The sequence below is a fragment of the Molossus molossus genome, unplaced genomic scaffold, assembly GCF_014108415.1.
Source record: "Molossus molossus isolate mMolMol1 unplaced genomic scaffold, mMolMol1.p scaffold_m16_p_9, whole genome shotgun sequence".
Lineage (NCBI taxonomy): Eukaryota > Metazoa > Chordata > Mammalia > Chiroptera > Molossidae > Molossus > Molossus molossus.
In genome coordinates this window covers 13,545,450-13,553,852 of record NW_023425403.1, presented here as the reverse complement: position 1 = coordinate 13,553,852, position 8,403 = coordinate 13,545,450, and the positions used below count along the sequence as shown (strand labels likewise).

At 41.1% G+C, this 8,403-nt stretch overlaps 1 pseudogene; it reads right to left on the bottom strand.

Moving 5' to 3' along the window:
* Nucleotides 1-210: 210 nt before the first annotated feature.
* Nucleotides 211-8,403, bottom strand: part of LOC118623015 — a 120,366-nt pseudogene continuing 112,173 nt past the window's right edge.

Sequence of the window (8,403 nt, the reverse complement as noted above, 5' to 3'; positions counted from 1 at the left end):
CTCTAACCACTGAACCAAATGGGCCAAGGCAGAACTATTTTATTTTTAAACCTACAATGTTTTAAAGTACTAGTAACAATCCAAGCTGAGGAGCCGTGGAGGCTTATGAAAGAAATACCCACCAAGACGCTGGGTTTCTAGTGCAGGGGTCAATCATGTCAATGCTTTGCAAGAAGGGACTGAATCACCACAGCAACTTTGCACAGTAACTCATAGCTTCATGACTTCTTTCTCTTCACTAGTTCCAAATGAGGCAGGGAAGGAACTGAGCTGACTGGTCACACCCAGGAGCACAGTGACCTGGCGAGTTGCTGTCACTCTGTTAACGGAAGTGTGTTGACTTGCAGAAAAGACGCTTGAGGCTAGTGCTCCATCCCCTCCCCCCGGTGGAGGAGTTCGACACAACCATGTTTCTTCATCTTCTTTAAGCTGCGCACAGGCAAAGAGATCACAAACTACCGGGAGCCCATAACAGGCCGGGGCAGTTAGGTTCCTCCTCCGGGGGTGAATTAAGTTCTACTTCCTTGACCTTCCTCTGAAGTACCACTTATCATCTGAGGATAACTGGCTGCGGTGTTCTGTCTTCTTTCCTGGACAGACCCAGTCATCTGTGTTAAAGGGCCACCAGGAAGTAGCCACGGGGCCCATAAGCTTGTTCACTACCTCTGTGCTCGGTGCCAGGCACTTCCTTGGGGTGTCCTTCTTTGCATGAGGGTGTGATGAGCCGCTCTGACGAGTCACTCTGATGAGTGACTGTTGCTGATCAGTTTGAAGGGATCAGCAGTTCTAGAAGGAGCCATTGCCGTTGGCATCTTTGTGTGTTCTGTTGCCTCTTTTGTGGAAGGACAGAGCCACATACTCAGGCATACCCTTCCTTCTGTCTCCAGCAGCCACATACGCAGCTTCCCTCTCACAACTTCCACACACACACACACACACACACACACTCTCTGCTAAGCTTGTATATGGCTCATTAGCTTTGTAGACCTCCTCTACTTCATATGAGTCCTGATGGCTCTGGACAAGTCAATCTGCAGTAATCATGCTGAGAGTGGACAGGGGTTTCTGGGCCTCCGTATGGTCATTCAGGCACTTCAGATTGCCCAGGTTCCCAATCCACACCTTTGGGTTGTTTGTCCTGACAACTGGTATAGGAACCAGGCTTGACAAGCCGATCGGTCCGCCACAGGACTCCTGGAACACCAGGAACAAGGGCTTAAACTCTTTTCTGGCTTCACAGAGCCTTCCCAGGCTTCTCCAGCTTTGGGGATTCTGGGGAATCACCAGCCAATCAGGAAGATTCATCTCATCTTCATCAAGAAGCTTTAGATCTCCAACCTTTTCAGTATCAAGGGAGTAAGAACTGGTGGTAGAGTAGCTGCTACCCTTTTGGTAACATGGGTTTTCAGGAACTTCTTGTTGCTGACTCTTGTGGAGCCAATTTTCCAAGCCCTTTAGGTTGCCCCAGGTATTATTAAAGAAATTGCAGGCTCTGGCAGAAGTCTGACTATGCTCTAAGGTGTGCTTTTGGATAAGTCAGTGCTGGAAATTGATGCCGGGTGTGTAAGGAGCCTGCTGACCATTGGTAGGTTTGCTTCCAAGAAGCCATTCACTGAGAGAGACATCTGTGGTGCTGGTTGCTGACTTCTGCTCCGGCAATGGGATATAGACTCTTTTCTCCATGAAGGGCCCAATATTTGATGAACTAGCATGAGGAGCCATCAAGTGGTCAGGAATTTGCATGGTCTTGAGGGGCCTCAACGTGGTGATGGCCTGGTGCAGAGCAGTTGTTTCTGCTTCAAAGAGGAGGACAGTCCAATCTTCAGGTTTGAGGGTCAAACTGCTCAGTCTCTCCAGGCACTTGGAGACTTGATTAGCTAGCTCTTTGTTTTGGATGCACTCCAGCTGATAAATACGACGACTGAGCTGGCCCAGTCACCAGCAGAGCTGTTGAGACTGCTGCTGAAGTGTCTCCTCCTTTAGCTGACAGATGAGAGCCACCTATCATACAGCCGCACCTCAGCGCTTCCAAGGCATTCCAAGTGACGGCTTATGCAGCTGCGAATCCATCTCTCAAAGGTCATCTTTAATTTGCTGCCCAGAGAACTCCACCCAGAGCAAGCTCCAAGTTCCTCTTGCATCAAAGCACCTCAGAAGGGGTGCTCTGTTACTGGAACCTTCCTGGTCCTGTGAGGTAGCCCTTCTGCTCACTATTCCAACTACAAGTGCAACTCTAGGCCACCCGAGGGGACCTTTGGAGAGACACGGCCTGATGCAAGCCAAGGAATGAAAAGGCTGTCTCCATTTTTTAAAAGAAAATATTGAGTATCAAACCTACCTTTTTCTTCAGAATTTCTTCAACTTCATGAAAAAATTGAGGAAAGAACCTACACAACGGTCAGATTAAATTGAAAAATAATTTCATTAAAATACACCTGTTCTTGCCACTCTGCCAGAATCTAATCATTTCAATGGTACTCTTCCAGTCCAGAGTAGCCACTGTTATTATTTTGGAAATAACACGAATCTAATATTTCACATATATCTTTTATTTTGGAAATCCAATAACTCATCCTCTCAAAACCACATCTAGTAGAATGTTTTGAAAGTGGAGAAGAAACAAGAATAAAAAATTTATTTTATAATGTTTCTTGATTTTCAGGAAATATTCACACTACATAAAAATATTTGAGAATATATCAATCATAAAAATAATATTAGGTGTAAAGTATGAATTATTTTTAAATCTTTTATAAAATTAAATATATGCTTTCCCTTTTATCTTAAACCATAAATAACCTCTCCTGACATAAAATTAATCCAACCAGATTTAAAGACAATGGAGTTGTGCATGGAATGTTCCAGAAGGCTGCTATGTGGCCCCCAAGTGCCAGGCATTTTAGGGATATCCACCAATTGAATACCAATTAACCCGAGAATCAAAATAATTTGATGAGAAATGCAATATAGGAATTTTGATTTCATTCTTCCTGGCAAATATAAAGACTCTTAGGGTTTGCAGGGTTGCTTTGGAAAAACAGGCAAAACTATACAGCTCGCTCTCAGTGCAGCGAAGGTGGGCGGGGTGGGGCTGGCCCTTCAGCTCTATCAGGGTAATTGGTGAGCCACTAATTTAAGCTTTGGGAAGTTATGTGACGACTGTGATCATTGAACAATTGCCTCCCCACTTGGGATTGCCCCATATCACCCCACCACCTCTATTTATCCCCCCAAATCATAATATAGAAAGATGATTATTTACCATTTACTATTTATGATAGCATATTTTATTAGTTATGATATTTATCGTGGTCTGTTATTGGTCCATTGCTTTCCTGTGCCCTGCTCTCTGAGGGCGATGTCATCGTTCTACTGTCTTAGCAATCACCGACGTGGAGATGACTCCTGACTGCTCCTCACTAGCCCAGGCCGCCCCTGAGCTTCCAGGAAGACATCTCACCAGCACACCCACAGGCATCTCAAACCAGAACCCACTGTCTTCTTTCTAAACCCCTTCTTCCTTCTGCATTCTCTTCTCCTCCCGTGAAATTACAACCCACCCCGTCACCTGTGCTAGAAAACGGAGGGGTTCTTAGCCTCCATATTAATAATTCATCAGGTCCCAATATTTCTTAAGTCTGGCCTTTCATCTTCGTCTTCTTCATTCATTCAGGAAACGTTTAATAAGCGCCTACCGCGTGCAAGGCACTCCTGCAGTGGAGTTTACTTTGAACAACAAAACATTAAAAAAAACTTAAAAACACCCTGCTCTTCTGTAGTTCTCATTCTCATTGCAGGAGACAGAAAATAAACAATAAATATAATGCATTAATTATCAAAAGTTGACATGTGCAAAGACGAACATAAGTAGCATAGGATAATAAGGATCACAAATGTAGGAAGGATTAATATTTTAAGTGGGCTGGTCAGGGAAGACTCATTGCTAAAGTAACATTTAGCAAAGACTTAAAGAATGTATAAGAGTTAAGACACCATGGGAGAAGAGTGTGTCAGAGAGCGAAGCCAGCCGAGTGAGGGTGTGTTTGGTGGCTGGAAGAATAGCAAGACCAGTGAGCCTGGAGCTCACGACCTTCATCAAGATCATACTTATTCCCTCTAAATATTCCATTTCCAGTTGTGTTCCTCTACTCTGTCTTTAACAGCTTTGGAAGTTAGACTACTCGGATTGCCACGGTTCTCCCCTCTTTAAACCTTTCAATGACTCTGCACAGACTACAAGAAGCAGTTAAACTCAACTGGTGTATAAGGGTTTCCATGATCTGCGTTGTGTTTTGTGTTTACTTCTATAGCTATATCCCCCCCCCCCCCCGCTTTCTATCTGCTTGATGCAAACAATACTCAACTCTTGGTAGTTTCAAGGACACTGATGTTTGCCTCTCTAACTCTGTGTTGTGCCCGCTGTGTGGATTTCCTGTCGCTCTTTCTTCTAGCTAAATAATATTCATCACAATCCACCCCTTTCCATCCACAGCAGAGAGAAAATTCAACACGGCTCTTGTTTTCTACCTATGCATATTTTAGTATTGCTTTTATTAAGTAGGTTATAAGTACATTTGATTAGGCCCTGTCTGAGCTCCTTAAGTGTAAGGAATGTCTGCCGTGTGGAGTGTGGATGCCCAGTTAATATAGGCTGAATAGATGAAAGATTATTATGTCTAAATTGCTATAAAATAGAGATATTTCAGTTGAACTTAAAGATAAACTTTCAAATGTTTCCTATTGTTTTAACATAAAATTCCAAAATTCCAGTTTTTTTCCTGTCTGGGGCCTCAAAATAGTAGACCTATTTGGCATTTTAAATTGTGTGTGTGTGTGTGACCATTTATCTGTTCAGCCTTTTCTTTTTTAAACTAGGAATCCATTATACAAGAGGCATAGAGTCTTTATGCTTAAGGAGTTAAAAGTTTTAACACTATTACACATACACACACACACACATACATATATACACATATGTGTGTGTGTGTGTATATATATATATAGTGTATATACTTTTCTCTTTTAAGCATAACTTTAGTAAGTTGACTGATCGATAAGGTCCTTGTTTTTTCCCACACATTGTTCTCATTCCAGCCTCCAAAACTCTGCTTTAATATTCTCTTTCTTTCTTAGAAAACCAGTGTTTTTCCCTTCTATACTCCATGGTGTCATCAGAGTGAATATTTGCTGAAGAACTTGGGATGTCTAATAGTGGAATGGGCTAAAGAGGTCTATGGGCTATTTGTATTTAGAGATAGTTAATTAAAACATGAACAATTTTCCCCCCAAGCTGATTTGGAATTCACCTCTGTATAAGAAGAATAGTGATCAAAATACTTCATTGAAGACAATTCTAGTTTCAAGGTTCTAGCCAGAATCTTCCAAGTAAAAGAAAGTAGATGAACACATCTTAATGAGGAGGAAAGTCAATGAGAAGAAAATGGTCACGTGGTTTTGTTTGCTTTATCATAGAAGGTAACTTCATTTCTTTTCTATTTCCCCATCTGTTCCGCATTCTAAGGTTTGTCTTTCTCATGACTAATTGCAATTGCTTAGTATTGATTCATTATGATGCAACCCAAGGCACTACATAGGGATTTAATCTTGATTTGAAGTTGTTATATTTATAGTCTCTTTTCTTTGTCTTCTGACCTTCTCTCTGGCAAGTAGAATATACTCTATGTACCCTGATGTACCATAATTTCCTAGAAAATACCAGAGTCCTTGTTCTAACAGTATCTAGAAAGACAATAAATCAGTGGAATATTGTAACACATTTCCCCAAGAGGATCATTATTATGTACGATAAACATGTAGAGAAAAACCCACTGACCTGGAATGCAATTAGCTACTTTGTAACTTCCTGTGTCTGAGAAGCTAGCTCCTCTTTCAAATATTATTCAGGATCTAATTGTTTAGAAGATGCTATGAGGATAATAATGAGAAAACTCTTTCCTAACAAGCGAACATTGCTAATATCTACCTCATTTTATAGGAGGGAAACATTACAATGTTATATTTTCATCTGTCAAATGTCGATGGTATGCCCCTTTAGCATTTTCTAATCTTTGTAAAGAGAAATGATCTTAATGACAACATGTTTTTATTAGTTGGATAATATACCTTGAAGTGACTTTAAGACATTATTTTTCTGTCTCTTGTGGTTTTAGGTGGATTACAGTGGAGCCTTCTCAATAAATCAGCCTTATTCACTTAATCTGTTATAGATCTAAATGTCATGCACAGGATTAGTCTTGGAATTAAGCAGTCACTCACATAGTGTGCTCAGAAGTCATTTCTCTGTACAATATCATTGCCCTCACTCACAGACTGGGTACCTGAAAACTTAGCAAGGTCGGTAACATGACCCCAGACGAGAAAGATATCAGCACCTAGCCTCTGGCATTAGTGCTTGGGTTATACTCTTAATTTTATAGTTTACTTTTTGCCTCATTTTCCCCATCTGTAAAGGAGAATGATGATACGTATTCCTCAGGGTTATAGATTAAATGAAGCAACACACAACCTACCTATGACTATACCTGGTCAAGAGTAAATGCTTTAAGCTGTAGCAATTGTTACGGTCATAAAACGATGACCATTTTGACTTGTTGTGTCTGTACCCTCTCTCTAGTGAAGATGAAGCCTTAAACCAACACACAGCAAAGTGTTGGTATCCCACTCAATGAAAGAACATATGGATTAGCTTCATAAACTGCAAAGTGCTCTATAAAAACAAAGAAGTGGTCTAATTAGCATTTTAAAGGGCAAAGTGAAAACAGAAAAGGTTTGGGTACAAGGGGGATGGCAGGAAAAGACTGAAAGGAAATTAAATTTTTTATACATTTTCCAAGTGCCTTCCTTTATTATGTATAACAGAATAAAATTCATCTCTGCCCAGCTGGTGTGGCTCAGTGCATTGAGCCTAGTCCCAGGGACTGAAAGGTCGGGGTTCCATTCCCCATTAGTGCATGTGCCTGGGTTGTGGGCTTAGTCCCTGGTGGGGGGCATGCCACGGATCAATGCAGCTCTCACATCAATGTTTTGATCTCTCTCACTCCCTTCCTCTCTCTCTAAAATATCAATAAAAATAATTTTAAAAATTTATCTCTATGTGATTATTCAATGAAAGAAAGTCCACTAGGGATGACTCATCAGAGAGATGGAATTGAACAGATCCAGGCCAGTGATCCAGCGCTGTCCCCAGGGCAGAGGCAGTTGCTAGCCTGGGCACATCCTGATCAGCAACTGTGCCTAGGGGACATGTACTCTGGGAGCCCAGGGCGTGGGCACGTTGGAGGTTCTAATGCTTGGGAGCCACTGTTTGCTGTGGACAGAATAAAAGTGAGGCTGACCACAGAGCCTTCCCTTTGATTTGCTGCCCGACCACCCACCCTGCATCATGGGCCAGCTGATATGGGCAATGACATTTGTAGGTGCCCAGCTCCACTATAAATATATCTCGCAGGTTTAGAGCTATTTGCAGAGGGCAAAACTTGGGGTGGGAGGATTGAGAGTAATCATGTCATAATCATTTATTTCTATTATCTTGAGCACATTAAAACACTAAAAAAAAAAAATCATGTAATAGCTGCTCAATAATTATTTTTAATACATAAAAGAATAAAAGAAGTCATGCAAAAGGTTGCTTTTGGAATTTCCTGCAGAGATATATATGGTTTGAAATACAACACAGTGACTTAGAAATGTGGGCACAGCTCAGATTTCACCAAAAACCCCTGGCAAGTCTGTTCTACTCTGGGATGAAGCTGGCGAATAACAAAACAGGTTGTTCATTGTGAATCTTCTAGCATCTCTACCTAGATCTGAAAAGATTCTAGATGTTATCTTAGGTCAACATGACTATCTTCCTTTCCAGAAGAATCAGAATACACCTCAAAAATACCATAAATCCAGAGTAAAAGAGACTAATGATTATCCTTTAAGTCTGTCTAACATCACTAAAAATAAAAACTACTCTTTGATAATTTACATTGTTAAAATTATGACTTTATCAAAAACATTATGATCAAATAGGAGTGCATACGTATATCAGCATACCTTTTAATTAAAAATAAGAAGAAAGGGAAAAAGACACCAGACTTAGATCCAGCCAGGACATTGTAAGATTTGGGTATTTGGTATTTGTTTCCCCAGCTCACCTCCCATTATCTCTTGAGTTTTGTAGGAAATTTGTCAAAATCAAATGTTCCATGTTCTTTTCCTATTTCAATTACTAAAACACTTTCTGATAGTGGAGAACAAGAATAAAAAAACAAAAACCGTGCACAAATCTGATCTGTGTTTTACTACATGGTCCCTGGCCAGTTTTGCTCAGCAGTTGGAGCTTTGGCCTGCGGACCAGAGAGTCCCGGGTTTGGTTCCCGCTAGGGGCGCGTGCCC